Source organism: Octopus sinensis, linkage group LG20 (assembly GCF_006345805.1).
Source record: "Octopus sinensis linkage group LG20, ASM634580v1, whole genome shotgun sequence".
NCBI classification, from domain to species: domain Eukaryota; kingdom Metazoa; phylum Mollusca; class Cephalopoda; order Octopoda; family Octopodidae; genus Octopus; species Octopus sinensis.
In genome coordinates this window covers 10,412,860-10,431,603 of record NC_043016.1, presented here as the reverse complement: position 1 = coordinate 10,431,603, position 18,744 = coordinate 10,412,860, and the positions used below count along the sequence as shown (strand labels likewise).

At 38.9% G+C, this 18,744-nt stretch overlaps 1 long non-coding RNA gene across 1 annotated transcript in view; it reads left to right on the top strand.

The window, feature by feature from the left end:
* Nucleotides 1-11,308: 11,308 nt before the first annotated feature.
* The window catches only part of LOC118767292, a 20,507-nt gene continuing 13,071 nt past the window's right edge, over nucleotides 11,309-18,744 (top strand). Inside the window, exons 1-2 of the long non-coding RNA XR_005003198.1 lie at nucleotides 11,309-11,391; nucleotides 17,658-17,661. This is a non-coding gene — a long non-coding RNA (uncharacterized LOC118767292). The remainder of the gene's footprint in view (nucleotides 11,392-17,657; nucleotides 17,662-18,744) is intronic.

Here is an 18,744-nt window from a genome sequence, read left to right as displayed (position 1 = left end):
GCAGACCGTATGATGCGTGTGTACAAACAGCCATGCTACATGGGAGTGAAACATGGGTTGCGACTGCTGAGGATATGCGTAAGCTTGCAAGAAATGAAGCCAGTATGCTCCGATGGATGTGTAATGTCAGTACTCATACTCGACAGAGTGTAAGTACCTTGAGAGAAAAGCTGGACCTAAGAAGCATCAGTTGTGGTGTGCAAGAGAGACGTTTGCGCTGGTATGGGCATGTGGCGAGAATGGATGAAGATAGTTGTGTGAAAAAGTGCCACACCCTAGCGGTTGAGGAAACCTGTGGTAGAAGCAGACCCAGGAAAACCTGGGACGAGGTGGTGAAGCACGACCTTCGAAATTTAGGTCTCACTGAGGAGATGACTAGAGACCGAGACCTCTGGAAGTATGCTGTGCGTGAGAAGACCCTGCAGGACAAGTGAGTCCATAACCCGTGGCCTTCTACATGGGATGGAGCCAGCCTACGTATGCATACCTTCCCTTCTTGCGACACAAAACTCTACTTGTGAAGACCTGTTGAGGCAAGTGAGAATCAGAATCGAAATCGATCAATGGAAATTGCAGCTGAGTTACCAGTGCCGGTGGCACATAAGAGAACCATCCGTTCGTGACCATTGCCAGCGCCGCCCCGACTGGCCTCGTGCCGGTGGCACGTAAAAAGCACCATCCTTTCGTGTCCGTTGCCAGCCTTGCCTGGCCCCCGTGCCGAAAGCACCATCCGCTCGTGTTCGTTGCCAGCCTCGCCTGGCCCCCGTGCCGGTGGCACGTAAAAGCACCATCCGTTCATGGCCGTTTGCCAGCTCCGTCTGGCACCTGTGCGGGTGGCACGTAAAAAGCACCCACTACACTCGCGGAGTGGTTGGCGTTAGGAAGGGCATCCAGCTGTAGAAACATTGCCAGATAAGACCGGAGCCTGGTGCAGCCTTCTGGCTTCCCAGACCCCGGTCGAACCGTCCAACCCGTGCTAGCGCGGAAAATGGACATTAAACGATGATGATGATGATGATGACGATGAGAATATATATAATATATATATATGACGGACTTCTTTACATTTTCATCAACCAAATCCACTCACAAGGCTTTGGTTGGGCCGAGGCTACAGTAGAAGACATTTGCCCGAGGTGCCACACCGTGGGAGTGAACCCAGAACCATGTGGTTGGTAAGCGCCCACATGTATGTACACGAATTATACTCGTATGGCTATACACTCATTAGAAACTAATGATGCATGATATTGTTAATCCTTGTCTCTTGTTCTTCTGTTTTCATTTGGAAATTTCTGAAAGAATCGGTGTGTGAATCTGTTCCGTACTTTGAATTATTGGATCTTCCTTCATCTTGTTATTGTTGATTTTGTTCTCGTTGACATTGTCACTGCTGCTGCTACTGCTGCTACTGCTGCTACTGCTGCTACCAAAATACAAAGATCCACCGATATTTCAATTAAGTCTTTGCCATTGTATGTTAAGAGAGTCTTTTGTCAGAACCGAAACGATGTTCAGTTTCCATTCATCTTAACTCTTTTACCGACCTCGATGACATCATCGCTGGGTTAAATGGAGGAAGGAATTGGAACCGAGCTAAGTCTAATGGAATCTGGTCTGGGATCAGACAATGGCACACAAAAAAAAAATAAAGATAAAAGGAAGACAATGGTACTGTCATCAATACCGGACATTGCAGACACAGTAGCAATTGCATTCAACAGATTCATTAGTTACTGCAGGAATCGTACTAAACACACAGTATTGATGGTGGTGATGGTGGTGGGGGTGATGATGGTGGTAGTGGTGGGGGTGATGGTTGTAATGGTGGTAATGGTAGTGGTGATACTGGTGGGGATGATAATTGTAATGGTGGTGATGGTAGTGGTCATGGTGGTGATAGTGGTAGTGGTGATGATGGTGGGGTGATGGTTGGAATGGTGGCGATGGTAGTGGTCGTGATGGTGGGAGGAGTAATGGTTGTAGTGGTGGTGGTCATGGTGATATTGGTGGTGATGGTAGAGGTGGTATCATGGGCGATTATTGTGGTTGTTGTGGTGGTGGTGGTGATGGTGGTGGTAGATGTGATCGTGGTGGTGGTGGTTGTGGTGGTCGTGGTGGCAATGGTGATGTTGGTGGTGGTGGTTGTGATGGTGGTGGTCGTGATGGTGGTGGTGGTGGTTGTAGTGGTGATGGATGTGGAGGCAGTGGTGGTAGTTAGAAGGGAAACGGTTCTCTTTTTTTGGGGTTGCAGCCATGCTGGAGCACCTCTTTGAAATGGAGTAATCATAGTATTATTTAATTTTTTTTTTTTTTTTAAAGAAAACTGGCAGCTGACCCCTAATGCCAGTCTCTCCACCCCCTCTGCACTGCTCGATGGTCTTCCAAGAAGAAAAGCTGCAGGTTTCAACCGATTACGAGTGTCTTGGAAGGTGTTGCTGTTAGAACACAAAGGGACCAGAATAACTACCACCAGGCATCTTTCCTTAACCCTCCTATACGATCTACCTACCATTTCACCTCTCTGGATGGGGAAATTTATTACGTGTACGAGATGTTTTAGTTCAGCTGTTTTGGCACCAACCATTAAGTGGCACCAGTTCAAGGCTGACTTATTTTACACGACCTTTTAATGTTTTTTTACTCTCTCTCCCACCTCCTCTTTCTTACTCCCCGTGAACGTACATATCTCTTTATGCGTATAAGGAAAGAGAAACTGTTTATGTCAACCAGGCTCAATTAATAAATTGCAATCTCTCTCTCTCTCTCTCTTTCTTTTTATGAGTCTGAGGAAATGGAAAGGGTTCAATGTTAATTATTTTTAATTAATAAACTGTAATCTCTCTCTCTCTCTCGCTCTCTGACCATATTTCCTTTTATGTGTCTAAGGAGAAGGAAAGTGTTTATGTCAACTGTGTTCAATTAATACTCTATAATCTCTCTCTCTCTCTCTCTCTCTTTCTCCCCCATTCTCTCTTCCCATCCTTTCTCTCCTTCCTTGTGACCATATTTCCCTTTATGGTGTCTGAGGAGATAGAAAGTGTTTATGTCAGTTAGGTTCAATTAATGGATTGCAATCTCTCTCCCCCTGTTCTCCCTCCCTGTTCTCCCTGTTCTCCCCCTCTCCTTCTTCTCCCTCTCTCCCCCTCTTCTCCCTCTCTCTCTCCCTCCCACTCTTTCTCACTCTGTATATGTGTGTGAGCGTATTTCCATGTATGTGTCTGAGGAGAGGGAAAGTATTTATAATAATCATGTCCAATTAATTATAATCTCTCTCTCTCTCTCTCCTCCGCTCCTCTCTCTCTCTCTCTCTCCCTCCCCCTCTGTGTGTGTGTGTGTGAGTATATTTCCCTTTATGTGCATGAAGTGAGGGAAAATGTTCATGTCAATCAGGTTCTCACTTTCTCTCTCTCTCACTTTCTCTGTGTCTTTCTCTCTGTCTATTTGTCTCTGTTTCTCTCTTCTCTCTCTCTCTCTCTCTCTCTCTCTCGATATATGTGTGTGTGTGTGTGTGTGTGTGTGTGTGTGTGTGTCTATTTACCTCCAGTACCAAAAAGTCTTCATTAGTGTTAGGAGAAGTAATTCTACTATTGTTCCATATTAATTTGTGCTTTGTGAGTTAAAAGTTTTGTAGATGGGAAACTGAAAAGAAACTCGATGTATATGTTTTTGCTTATAATGATGTTCACAAAGGTTTTTAAATGTAATGTAATAAGATCTAAGTGTTTCCTTCAAACTTTTATTTCATATTTCAAAGAAAAACCAGGTTCAGTCTACCCGCTGATGATTGGAAGCAAGAAACTCCCTATTGCTAAGAGAAGTAATTCTCACTCAAATAAGATCTTGATTAATTAAAATAAAACATATAACATATATAGGCGTAGGAGTGGCTGTGTAGTAAGTAGCTTGATGATGAACCACATGGTTCCGAGTTCAGTCCCACTGCGTGGCACGTTGGACAAGTGTCTTCTACTATAGCCTCGGGCTGACCAAAGCCTTGTGAGTGGATTTGGTAGATGGAAACTGAAAGTAACTCATTGTATATATGTGTGTATATATATATATATATATATATAAATATGTATGTGTCCCTCCAACATCGCTCGACAACCGATGCTGGTGTTTACGTCTCCATAACTTAGTGGTTCGGCAAAAAAGAGACCGATAAAATAAGTACTAGGCTTACAAAGAATAAGTCCTGGGGTCGATTTGCTTGACTAAAGGCGGTGCTCCAACATGGCCATAGTCACATGACTGAAACAAGTAAAAAGAAAGAGATAACATAAAATCTTGATTTATTAAAATTATCTTCACATCTGCAGGAAGTGTCCCTATTACCAAATTGTAATTAAGGGGAAATAATTTGACAAGGGGAAATAATCTCAAGAATCAAGACTTCTCCACGGCTGACAGACCATTAAGGAAAAGAACTGGCTTAATGCCTGGAGATCAGATGACAATCCTTGACACATATGTTTCTGCCTCAGTAGTCATCATCAGCTTGACAACTGTCCAATTGTATCTCCTGTAGCCAAACAGCTTAGACTTATATATATATTAAAAAATGAGTTGAACATATTTATATTTGGAGTAATTTTGCAAAATTTAAACAAGAATAAGCTAAAACAAATAAGTCAAGAGTAGGTAATGGCATGTCTTTGAAGAATAACATAAACAAATACAGGTATATCAAATACCATACAGCATAAATTACTCTTTTACTCTTTTACTTGTTTCAGTCATTTGACTGAGGCCATGCTGGAGCACCGCCTTTAGTCGAGCAAATCGACCCCAGGACTTATTCTTTGTAAGTACTTATTCTATCGGTCTCTTTTGCCGACCGCTAAGTGACGGGGACGTAAACACACCAGCATCGGTTGTCAAGCATGCTAGGGGGACAAACACAGACACACAAACATATACACACACACTTATATATATATATATATACATATATACGACAGGCTTCTTTCAGTTTCCGTCTACCAAATCCACTCACAAGGCATTGGTCGGCCCGAGGCTATAGCAGAAGACACTTGCCCAAGATGCCACGCAGTGGGACTGAACCTGGAGCCATGTGGTTAGTAAGCAAGCTACTTACCACACAGCCACTCCTGATTTATTAAAAGAATCTCCTCCTCTAGAGGTACTTTTCTGTGTCGTAATTAGCAAATGAGAGATGTGACTAGCTCTGTGTGGAAAACAGAGATGACTTCAGAAATCAAGAATGCTCATCTATTGAAGCAGAAGCACATGTCCACAACCGTTCCCTTATCTCTAGACATTAAGCCTATCCTTTTTATGAACAACATGTTCCTTTCAGAGAATTCTTGATTCTTGAGGTTATCTCCCCTTTCTCACATGAAGTTGGTCTCAATTGCCATTATGTAATTAAAACACATAATTTTGATAATTTTAATAAGCCAACAAATTATGCTGTATGGTGTTTGTTATGCCTGTATTTGCATATGTTGTTCATATACATGCCATTGGCAAATCTGAGTTCTTTTTGTCAGGGCTTATTTTTCTTCACATTATGCAAAAAAAAAAAAAAAACAGGCACAGGTGTGGATGTATGGTAAGAAGCTTACTTCTCAACCATATGGTTCTGGGTTCACTCCCACTGTGTGGCACCTTGGACAAGTGTCTTCTACTATAGCCTCAAGCTAACTAAAGCCTTGTGAGTGGATTGGTAGACAGAAACTAAAAGAAGCCTGTCTTAATATATGCCATATAAAACCTATGTAATTTGCACACCTGTAATTTACGCAGGTGATTTTCAGGATTAAATTTGTTAAAAAAAGCTTCTACTCATGTAAAATTCAAACCTAAAAGTTTTCAGAATTGCCAGTATAGCCAAGGAAAGAAGGTTTTCAATTTAGTTGTATTTAGCATAATTTCACTTACTTATGATTAAATACTATTAAATTTTCATTAAATAAAAATAATTGCTGTTTAACAGGTATCACAGTGAAAGCTATTAAATTACAAAATGTTTGTGTTGTTTATAATAAACTTTATTTTACATTTCTTGCCCATAAGAGATTATGCTGTATATCTTCTCAAATCACAATCACAGGAAAAGTTGTTGATAGGAATTACTAACAAAAACAAAGCTGATAAATATGCACAGGTGTTGCAAATTAAGTTTAATTACCAATAAACTTCAGTTTGGATGACACTTTGTTCAACCAACAGAGGAAGGCGACCAATCATATTGATTATGTAAACAGAATTCTTTTCTGCCTATTCTTGTCGCAACCTTTGATACAGAGTATCGAAGTTTTAATCCCTTTCATATTTATAAAATGTCAAGCAAACTTAAAAATTTGTCATTACCATTATTGTCAGGTATGGGCAGAACTCATGCGAAGGAGGAATTAAATATGTTGAATATGCCTTTGAATGTGGCAATAGAGCCACTGGAAGGCATTTTAATGTTAAGGAAGCCAATGCTCGAAATAGGCGCGAACAGTAGGACAAACTTAAAACTGTGCCTAGTAATAAACAGACAAAAATATAAATATACAATCAAGATTATCCATATCATTGCATTTTTTTCAGTCAGGAATATCCATATCACTATGTTCGTCAATGGTGCTCCATTGCAATAGGTAGAAACTCCAAGCAATGTAAAATATGGCCTGGACCATGTTTACTAGCATGAACATCAGACTTTGAAAAGTAGTTGACCATTAAACGGTTTTAGTAAATTTATACAGAAAAATCAAGCATTACACCATCCCAGATAAGTAAGCCAACTTCATTATGTGTATTTAAACCATTATTTGTTTCTGTAAAAACCTCTTCGGACATTAAATGAGTCAACTTCCGATACAAATGTTTACATTTTGTACGTCTTTTTCCAACAAAAAAAAATTTCAAAACAAATTCTGGAAATGATCTACTCATGTAATTTACGCACCATCTAAAGTACCAGTTGCATACTGGGGATGATCTAATCGCTTGTTTCCTTCCCCCAAAATTTCAGGCCTTGTGCCTAGAGTAGAAAAAAAAGTATTAATAAGAGTATTGGTTTCAAATTTTAGTACTCAACTGGTTCTTAGTTTAACAATCCTGAAAAGCTGAAAAGCTGAAAAGCATTGTCGACTATGGTGGGATTTGAACTCAGAATATAAAGTCAGAAGAAATGCTGCTAAGCATTTTGTCCATCATGATAATGATTCTGCCAGCTTTCTACCGTATTAATAATGGTTTCATGTTTTTGGCACAAGGCCAACAAGTTTTGTGGGAGGAGCTAAGTTGATTACATCAACCCCCAGTATTCAACTGGTACTTAGTTTACCGACCCTCAAAGGCTAAACAGCAAAACTGACCACAATGGAATTTGAACTCAGAACACGAGGACAGATGAAATGCCACCAAGCATTTTACCTGGTGTGCTAATGATTCTGCCAGCTCACCATTGTGTGTGCATGTGTGTGTGTGTGTGTGTGTGTGTGTGTGTGTGTGTGTGTGTGTGTGTGTGTGGTGTGTATGTGTGCGTGTGTGTGTGTTTGTCTTTGTGTTTATTCACACCCGGTTGCTTCACAGCTTGTGTTGTTCCTGTAACTTAGAGATTCAGCAAAAGAAACGGATAGAATTGAATTCCAGATTAAAAACAAAAAAACAAGTTCTGAGGTCAATTGGTTTGACTAAACTCTTTAAGAAAATGCTCCTCCATGGCCACAGTCTTATAACTGAAACATGTAAAAGATCAAAAAAGAAATAAATAAAGGAAATGAAAAATGGTAAAAAGTAACTCCCACACACCAAAAAAAAAACCCCAGAAAATGAAAGAATTGTGCAATTTCTGGAAACAAAGACAGCAGAGCTTTTAACATGAGACAAATTCATTTTCTGTTATGTTGTTTCAGGAATTGATGAAGAAAGACAGTTGTACATTAATACATGTGAAGATGTCATTAAAGCACCAGGCTGCGATAATGGATATTAACTATCAGGAATTGATACGAAAAGTACACGTTAATGCTGGTTATGCCTAAACTAGATTCATTTGAAGAATGACATCAGAGTAAATTTGCGTTCATTCCATTGTTAGTCGATGTGTTTGTAATCAGATAATGAAATCGTCAACTTAAATCTAATTTTCTTTTTCCATCAAATTTGGAACGTTTCCATATTGTTCGTGTATCGTTAACTCTATACAAAGACGGATGTTAGCATGAGTGTGTGGTTGAGAAATTTGGTTTGTGGATAAGGAGTTTGGCTTGCAGCCATGCAATTTTCATTTCAATCCCATGCCCCAACACTTTAGGCATGTGTCTTCTGCTGTTATTTGTCCCACATTAATTTGTGCCTTGTGAGTAAAATTTTGTAGGTGGGGAAACTGAAAAGAAGCTTCATGTATCATTCACAAAGGCTTTTAAACAAAAGAACATATGAATAAGTATTTAGAAAATTACTATTTTTTAAATCTTACAATGAGAGATATTAAGCAACAGTACTTTGGAGTAAAGATTGTTTGCCAACATAACATGGCAGTCCTGGATAAGGTGGCGAGCCGGCAGAAATGTTAGCACACCGGGCGAAATGCTTAGTGATATTTTGTCTGCCACTACGTTCTGAGTTCAAATTCCACTGAGGTCGACTTTGCCTTTCATCCTTTTGGGGGCGATTAAATAAGTACCAGTTACACACTAGGTTCGACATAATCGACTTAATCCATTTGTCAGTCCTTGTTTGTCCCCTCTGTGTGTAGCTCTTTGTGATCAGTAAAGAAATAAGAAATAACATGGCAATCCTGGTTTAGGATGATTGTTGCTATAATTTAGCCCCAGGTGGTGTTTCCTGGGGCTAAATTACAGCAACATTCATCCTAAACTAGGACTGCCATGTTACGTTGGCAAATAATCTTTACTCCGAATAAGTATTTCCTTCAAACTTTCAAAGAATATTCAGACTATGGATATTTCAAAAGAAAACCAGGCTCGGTTTACCAACTAATTATTAGAAGCAAGCAACTCTGAGAACTGGAAACTGACTGGAGCCTTTTTGTTATAATGCATTAGAGAATGCTCTACATTTGTATTGAGTCCTGAAATTTAATGTTTTTGGTGTAACAATTGAGTTTGATACATACATACATACAAGCAAAAATATCCTTCTGTTGTTGATGTTGCGTAACTGGTACTTATTTAATCGACCCCGAAAGGATGCAAGGCAAAGTTGATCTCTGCGGAATTTGAACTCAGAACGTAGCGGCAGACGAAATACCGTTGAACATTTCACCCAGTGTGCTAACGTTTCTGCCAGCTTATCGCCTTCTATATACTTAGTACCTTTTTGCCATTAGTGAGTAAAGTCTGTTAGCAAAGTAGGGCACACTTGGTTGTAACATCAAGATCAATGGATGGCAATGATGACGATGACACATCTAAACCAGCGAGCTGCTAGAATCAATCAATTCATTTCAGTAGGACAGATACCTGTCATGTTGCTAGACAGTCCACTCACCTTTGTACCTCATTGACTAACTGTTATTTTGGTGTAAATACCTGTTCTGTCACTGTCACATGTGCTAATCATTATATTATACACTTGTTAATGATAGAAAATAAATATTTTGGGATTTAAAATCTCAATGGCCAAAATATAACTTCAACAAACCTTGTAGCTGGTCACTCAAATTCAGAAATTTCTTTTCGTTACATCTTTGTTACTTAGAGATTTGGCAAAAAGAAACTGATAAAATAAATGCTTGACTTAAGATAAGCATTGGTATCAATTTGATTGACTAAGCTATCAAGTTGGTACCCAAATTTCAGTAAGTAGAGGTGCATGGATATACTTCTAACTACTTACTGTATGATTCAGCTAAGGGGCCCTCAATGTGAATGTTCGATTTGCTAGAAATAGCAGCAAAAATCTTCTTCAAATCACATTCTACTCTTTTGTGTGTTTATGTATGCATGTATGTATGCATGTATGTATGCATGTATGTATGTATGTGTGTGTGTGTGTATGTATGTATGTATGTAAGTATGTATGTATGTATGTATGTATGTATGTATGTATGTATTTATGTATGCATGTATGTATGCATGTATGTATGCATGTATGTATGTATGTATGTATGTGTGTGTGTGTGTATGTATGTATGTATGTATGTATGTATGTGTGTGTGTGTGTGTATGTATGTATGTATGTATGTATGTATGTATGTGTGTGTGTATGTATGTATGTATGTATGTATATGTGCATGTATTTGTATATTAAGATAAACAAAGTTCTTTATTAATCTAAAATATATTCTCCTTCATTTCCTACAATGCTCTTCTATCTATCTGGTAGACTTTCCAGGCCCCTCTTCCAAAATTCATTTGTCCGTGATGAAAAATACTCCTCCAGTTTTGTTCTGACCTCGTCTACAGAATTCATATTTTTTCTGTCCAAATGACTTTGAAGACAGTGGAATAAATGATAATCAGATGGAGCAATGTCTGGTGAATATGGTGGGTGGGACATTGTTTCCCATTGAAACTGCTCCAGCCTTTGGGATGTCATCCTCGTTGTATGTGGTCAATCATTATCCTGATGGGAGAACACCTTTTGTCTTGAAACCAAAGATGGTCATATTTCTTCTAGCACTGACTTAAGCCACAACACCTGACATGGGTGAAAACCTTTTTTAGCCTGAGGTGCCAGTGTTTCCCTACCTACTGTCTTCGGTACTTGACATTTTTATAGAGAACGAATTTCTTATCACCAGTCACTATTTGATTAAAAAAAGGTTCATTCGTGAGATGTGATAGCAAAGAAGAGCACACATTCACTCTCTGTGTGTGACTAGACTCAGAAAGTTTGTGAGGAACCCATTGACTAGATTTGCTGACTTTTCCAATGGCACACAGGTGTTGATGAATGGTTGAATGAGTAAATCCAAGCGTTGCTGCTGCTTCCTTAACAGTTACGATGAGATTTTGTTTCACCAGGGTTTGCAGGACGTCCTCATTGAACTCTATAGATCTTTCAGGAAGAGGCTTGTCTTCTAGGCTGTAGTTTCTGGCTTAGATTTCTGGAACCACCGTTGACACTGGCTTGCACTTATTGCCAATCCCCAAATATACTGCATTAATATTCCTCACGCTTTCCATTGTGTTGTTGCTTTTATTGAACTCATAAAGTGAAATATACCGAATACACTCTTTTTTCACTTCCATTATAGCTTTGAAAACATAACTATTAAAATCAAACTGCATTCTTCCAAACTTGCACTAAGAATAATAAAAAAAGGTAAGATTACTACCTGCTTTTATACAGTGGATGCAGGTAGTTTATATCCCCGCTTCCCTGACTTTTAGTTAATGCTGTTGCAAAAACTGCATTATTTATGGATGAGCCAAATATTATATATATATATATATATATGTTGTGTGTGTGTGTGTGTGTGTGAGAGTGTGTATATATATATTATACACTGTGTGAGTGTTGTGTGTGTATATATATTGTTACTACGTTTCTTCATACATTGTTACGAAAATTTAACCTTTTAGGCTACTTTCAAGCCTTCGCATAACTTGATTTATCTTTCTATCTCTCTCTCTACAAAATTAACCTTAGGCCAGGCTACCTCAAGCCGTAATCCTATCTCTTCCCATCTTTCAGCCATTTGGCGGTTTTTTTCCTCCTCTCACCATTACGATTCTATAATTTAAATTCCCAATTCAATTTCAACTCCCGTTCGATGTCCGCAGCAAGTTCTTAAAAATTTATCTTACTATTTTATTCGTTGTTACTACGTTTCTTCATACATTGTTACGAAAATTTAACCTTTTAGGCTACTTTCAAGCCTTCGCCATAACTTGATTTATCTTTCTATCTCTCTCTCTACAAATTTAACTTAGGCCAGGCTACCTCAAGCCGTAATCCTATCTCCTTCCATCTTTCAGCCTTTGGCGGTCTTTTTTTTTCCTCCTCTCACCATTACGATTCTATAATTTAAATTCCCAATTCAATTTCAACTCCCGTTCGATGTCCGCAGCAAGTTCTTAAAATTTATCTTACTATTTTATTATTCGTTGTTACTACGTTTCTTCATACATTGTTACGAAAATTTAACCTTTTAGGCTACTTTCAAGCCTTCGCCATAACTTGATTTATCTTTCTATCTCTCTCTCTACAAAATTTAACCTTAGGCCAGGCTACCTCAAGCCGTAATCCTATCTCTTCCCATCTTTCAGCCATTTGGCGGTCTTTTTTTTCCTCCTCTCACCATTACGATTCTATAATTTAAATTCCACAATTTCAATTCAACTCCCGTTCGATGTCCGCAGCAAGTTCTTAAAAATTTATCTTACTATTTTATTCGTTGTTACTACGTTTCTTCATACATTGTTACGAAAATTTAACCTTTTAGGCTACTTTCAAGCCTTCGCCATAACTTGATTTATCTTTCTATCTCTCTCTCTACAAAATTTAACCTTAGGCCAGGCTACCTCAAGCCGTAATCCTATCTCTTCCCATCTTTCAGCCATTTGGCGGTCTTTTTTTTTTTTTCCTCCTCTCACCATTACGATTCTATAATTTAAATTCCCAATTCAATTTCAACTCCCGTTCGATGTCCGCAGCAAGTTCTTAAAAATTTATCTTACTATTTTATTCGTTGTTACTACGTTTCTTCATACATTGTTACGAAAATTTAACCTTTTAGGCTACTTTCAAGCCTTCGCCATAACTTGATTTATCTTTCTATCTCTCTCTCTACAAAATTTAACCTTAGGCCAGGCTACCTCAAGCCGTATCCTATCTCTTCCCATCTTTCAGCCATTTGGCGGTCTTTTTTTCCTCCTCTCACCATTACGATTCTCTAATTTAATTCCCAATTCAATTTCAACTCCCGTTCGATGTCCGCAGCAAGTTCTTAAAAATTTATCTTACTATTTTATTCGTTGTTACTACGTTTCTTCATACATTGTTACGAAAATTTAACCTTTTAGGCTACTTTCAAGCCTTCGCCATAACTTGATTTATCTTTCTATCTCTCTCTCTACAAAATTTAACCTTAGGCCAGGCTACCTCAAGCCGTAATCCTATCTCTTCCCATCTTTCAGCCATTTGGCGGTCTTTTTTTTCCTCCTCTCACCATTACGATTCTATAATTTAAATTCCCAATTCAATTTCAACTCCCGTTCGATGTCCGCAGCAAGTTCTTAAAAATTTATCTTACTATTTTATTCGTTGTTACTACGTTTCTTCATACATTGTTACGAAAATTTAACCTTTTAGGCTACTTTCAAGCCTTCGCCATAACTTGATTTATCTTTCTATCTCTCTCTCTACAAAATTTAACCTTAGGCCAGGCTACCTCAAGCCGTAATCCTATCTCTTCCATCTTTCATCAGCCATTTGCGGTCTTTTTTTCTTTTTTTTCCTCCTCTCACCATTACGATTCTATAATTTAAATTCCCAATTCAATTTCAACTCCCGTTCGATGTCCGCAGCAAGTTCTTAAAATTTATCTTACTATTTTATTCGTTGTTACTACGTTTCTTCATACATTGTTACGAAAAATTTAACCTTTTAGGCTACTTTCAAGCCTTCGCCATAACTTGATTTATCTTTCTATCTCTCTCTCTACAAATTTAACCTTAGGCCAGGCTACCTCAGCCGTAATCCTATCTCTTCCATCTTTCAGCCATTTGGCGGTCTTTTTTTCCTCCTCTCACCATTACGATTCTATAATTTAAATTCCCAATTCAATTTCAACTCCCGTTCGATGTCCGCAGCAAGTTCTTAAAAATTTATCTTACTATTTTATTCGTTGTTACTACGTTTCTTCATACATTGTTACGAAAATTTAACCTTTAGGCTACTTTCAAGCCTTCGCCATAACTTGATTTATCTTTCTATCTCTCTCTCTACAAAATTTAACCTTAGGCCAGGCTACCTCAAGCCGTAATCCTATCTCTTCCCATCTTTCAGCCATTTGGCGGTCTTTTTTTCTCCTCTCACCATTACGATTCTATAATTTAATTCCCAATTCAATTTCAACTCCCGTTCGATGTCCGCAGCAAGTTCTTAAAATTTATCTTACTATTTTATTCGTTGTTACTACGTTTCTTCATACATTGTTACGAAAATTTAACCTTTTAGGCTACTTTCAAGCCTTCGCCATAACTTGATTTATCTTTCTATCTCTCTCTCTACAAAATTTAACCTTAGGCCAGGCTACCTCAAGCCGTAATCCTATCTCTTCCCATCTTTCAGCCATTTGGGGGGGCGGTCTTTTTCCTCCTCTCACCATTACGATTCTATAATTTAAATTCCCAATTCAATTTCAACTTCCCGTTCGCGTTCGATGTCCGCAGCAAGTTCTTAAAAATTTATCTTACTATTTTATTCGTTGTTACTACGTTTCTTCATACATTGTTACGAAAATTTAACCTTTTAGGCTACTTTCAAGCCTTCGCCATAACTTGATTTATCTTTCTATCTCTCTCCTACAAAATTTAACCTTAGGCCAGGCTACCTCAAGCCGTAATCCTATCTCTTCCATCTTTCAGCCATTTGGCGGTCTTTTTTTCCTCCTCTCACCATTACGATTCTATAATTTAAATTCCCAATTCAATTTCAACTCCCGTTCGATGTCCGCAGCAAGTTCTTAAAAATTTATTATCTTACTATTTTATTCGTTGTTACTACGTTTCTTCATACATTGTTACGAAAATTTAACCTTTTAGGCTACTTTCAAGCCTCGCCATAACTTGATTTATCTTTCTATCTCTCTCTCTACAAAATTTAACCTTAGGCCAGGCTACCTCAAGCCCGTAATCTCTATTCTCTTCCCATCTTTCAGCCTTTGGCGGTCTTTTTTTCCTCCTCTCACCATTACGATTCTATAATTTAAATTCCCAATTCAATTCAACTCCCGTTCGATGTCCGCAGCAAGTTCTTAAAAATTTATCTTACTATTTTATTCGTTGTGTTACTACGTTTCTTCTCATACATTGTTACGAAAATTTAACCTTTTAGGCTACTTTCAAGCCTTCGCCATAACTTGATTTATCTTTCTATCTCTCTCTCTACAAAATTTAACCTTAGGCCAGGCTACCTCAAGCCGTAATCCTATCTCTTCCCATCTTTCAGCCATTTGGCGGTCTTTTTTTTCTCCTCTCACCATTACGATTCTATAATTTAAATTCCCAATTCAATTTCAACTCCCGTTCGATGTCCGCAGCAAGTTCTTAAAAATTTATCTTACTATTTTATTCGTTTTACTACGTTTCTTCATACATTGTTACGAAATTTAACCTTTTAGGCTACTTTCAAGCCTTCGCCATAACTTGATTTATCTTTCTATCTCTCTCTCTACAAAATTTAACCTTAGGCCAGGCTACCTCAAGCCGTAACTCCTATCTCTTCCCATCTTTCATCAGCCATTTGGCGGTCTTTTTTCCTCCTCTCACTCACCATTACGATTCTATAATTTAAATTCCCAATTCAATTTCAACTCCGTTCGATGTCCGCAGCAAGTTCTTAAAATTTATCTTACTATTTTATTCGTTGTTACTACGTTTCTTCATACATTGTTACGAAAATTAACCTTTTAGGCTACTTTCAAGCCTTCGCCATAACTTGATTTATCTTTCTATCTCTCTCTCTACAAAATTTAACCTTAGGCCAGGCTACCTCAAGCCGTAATCCTATCTCTTCCCATCTTTCAGCCATTGGCGGTCTTTTTTTCCTCCTCTCACCATTACGATTCTATAATTTAAATTCCCAATTCAATTTCAACTCCCGTTCGATGTCCGCAGCAAGTTCTTAAAAATTTATCTTACTATTTATTCGTTGTTACTTTTTACTACGTTTCTTCATACATTGTTACGAAAATTTAACCTTTAGGCTACTTTCAAGCCTTCGCCATAACTTGATTTATCTTTCTATCTCTCTCTCTACAAAATTTAACCTTAGGCCAGGCTACCTCAAGCCGTAATCCTATCTCTTCCCATCTTTCAGCCATTTGGCGGTCTTTTTTCCTCCTCCTCACCATTACGATTCTATAATTTAAATTCCCAATTCAATTTCAACTCCCGTTCGATGTCCGCAGCAAGTTCTTAAAAATTTATCTTACTATTTTATTCGTTGTTACTACGTTTCTTCATACATTGTTACGAAAATTTAACCTTTTAGGCTACTTTCAAGCCTTCGCCATAACTTGATTTATCTTTCTATCTCTCTCTCTACAAAATTTAACCTTAGGCCAGGCTACCTCAAGCCGTAATCCTATCTCTTCCCATTCTTTCAGCCATTGGTGGTGCCCCGCCCCCCCCCCCCCCCCCACCCCCACCACCAATACCGATGAACATGTTCTCACCCCCACCACCAATACCGGTGAACACTGTTTCCTCCTCACCTCCCACCCCCAATACAAGTTACCCTGTCCTCACCATCTACACCGATACGCCTTACTCATCTACACCGGGTACGCCTACTCCCTCCCCTCCCCCCACTACCCCTTCTCCTCATATGCTTTCACTGTGAAAGACAAGCTGCTAGCGCCATAGCTCATCAACTGCCCACCGATCTTATGCTTCCTCCTGACACTGCCTCATTCCCTCCCGCCTCGTAATATCCTATGTTTTTATTTCTTAGGAACCTACACCAACCCTTCCTGCCATCGTCCTCCTTACCCCAACCTTCCCCACTGGTTGCTCCCCTATATTACCCGCCTCAACTGGACCCCCCTCTCCCCAACTCAACTCTCGAATATCTTATTCTTTCCTCTACTAATAACGTTACTCAGTGACGATAACGAATGTCTTTATTTCTTAGGAACCTACACCAACCCTTCCTGCCATCGTTCCTCCTTACCCCAACCTTCCCCACTGGTTGCCCTCCTATATTTACCCGCCTCAACTGGACCTCCCCCTCCCCAACTCAACTCTAGAATATCTGTATTTCTTTCCTCTACCTAATTACGTTACTCAGTGATGATAATGCTGTGACTACAAAGACCCGGGCTGCTTTCTGCAGCAATTCCACATACCCCCTACTCATTCTAAGTCCCCCGATCCCCAAAGTACCCCGGATCCCCAAGTACCCTGGATCCCCAAAGTACCCCGGACCTCGTTGCCCATGTGCCGCTGACACGTTAAATGCTCGAACCGATCGTGACGATGCCGGACCCTCCGGCCCCTGTGCAGGTGGCCCGTAAAAAGCACCCCAATCCACTCACGGAGTGGTTGGCGTTAGGAAGGGCATCCAGCGTAGAAACTCTGCCAGATTCAGACTGGAGCCTGGTGCGGCCCCTGGCTTCCCCAGACCCGGTCAAAAACGTCCACCCGTGCTAGCGCGGAAAGCGGACGTTAAACGATGATGATGATGATATATATATATAATATGTAACTATATATATGTAGTTATGTATATATATATATGTATATGTATATTATATATGTATTGTATATATATATTATGTATATATATGTATATATATGTATATGTCATCATCATCATCATCATCATCATCGTTTAACGTCCGTTTTCCCGCTAGCACAGGTTGACGGTTCGGATCGGGGTCGGGAAGCCAGGAGGCTGCACAGGCTTCCGGTCTGATCTGACAGTGTTTCTACGGCTGGATGCCCTTCCTAACGCCAACCACTCCGCGAGTGTAGTGGGTGCTTTTTACGTGCCAGGGGAGTCTGGCATCGGCCACGATCGGTTGGTGCTTTTAACGTGCCACCGGCACGGAAGCCAGCCAAGGCGGCGCTGGCATCGGCCACGTTCGGATGGTGCTTTTTTTTATGTGCCACCGGCACAATGCTTATTTATTCATATTGTCCCGAATCAAACATGCATCGTCTTGTAGCCTTGAGATTTCAACGTAATTATCCATTTTTAGAATAGCATTGTAAGGTATGTATAAAAGGCCAGATTTGGCCATTTTAAACATTAAAGTGGGATATTTTGACCCAGATATGACCAGTTTAAATGCTAAATTAAAACTTTCCACCAAAATGTCATGTTAACTTATGCAAACACCAGCTTATGTTATTTTATTAAATTCTTCATTGTATTAATAATTGACAAGCACAAAGCAAGTGCATTTCAACATAAATATAGCAATAAATATGTTAAATCCTGAGCTTATTCTAATATCATAGTCATGCTTCTATGATAAGGTTACTAGCACCACTCGATTCTGTAGACAAAACCTGTAAGGAAACTAAATCCTAAATACCTAATCCATTTTACCCCTCCAGTTAAGTATAAACTTGAGCTGCAGAGATATAGTTTTCATAGAGACAATAAAATGCTCACAATAGGATAAGGAATATTGCCCACCATGAAGGCTAATAACTTGAACTTTTCACCTCTTAGTACGTGAAAATACTGAAAATGCAATTATGCTGAAAGCTTTATTGGAATTAATTTTACCACACCATCTTCATATTTATTAAAAATTCACAGGTTCTCTCAAATGGTTACTAAGAAGATATAGCAAAGAATATGAATGAGTATAGAGAGAACGAGTTGAAGAGCAACATTATTAAGCAGAATAACTTAAATGGAAGAGAAAAATTAAATCCAAGCCAAAAAAGTTCAAACTAGAAGCATGCAGAGAGAAGTGTGTATATATGTGTGCGTGTATACACACACACTCATATAAAAGACATGTATATATATATATAATATTATATATATATATATAATATATATAGAGAGAGAGAGAGAAGAGAGAGAGAGCAGAAGGAAGAAGGAGCCAGAACAGAATAAGCTATA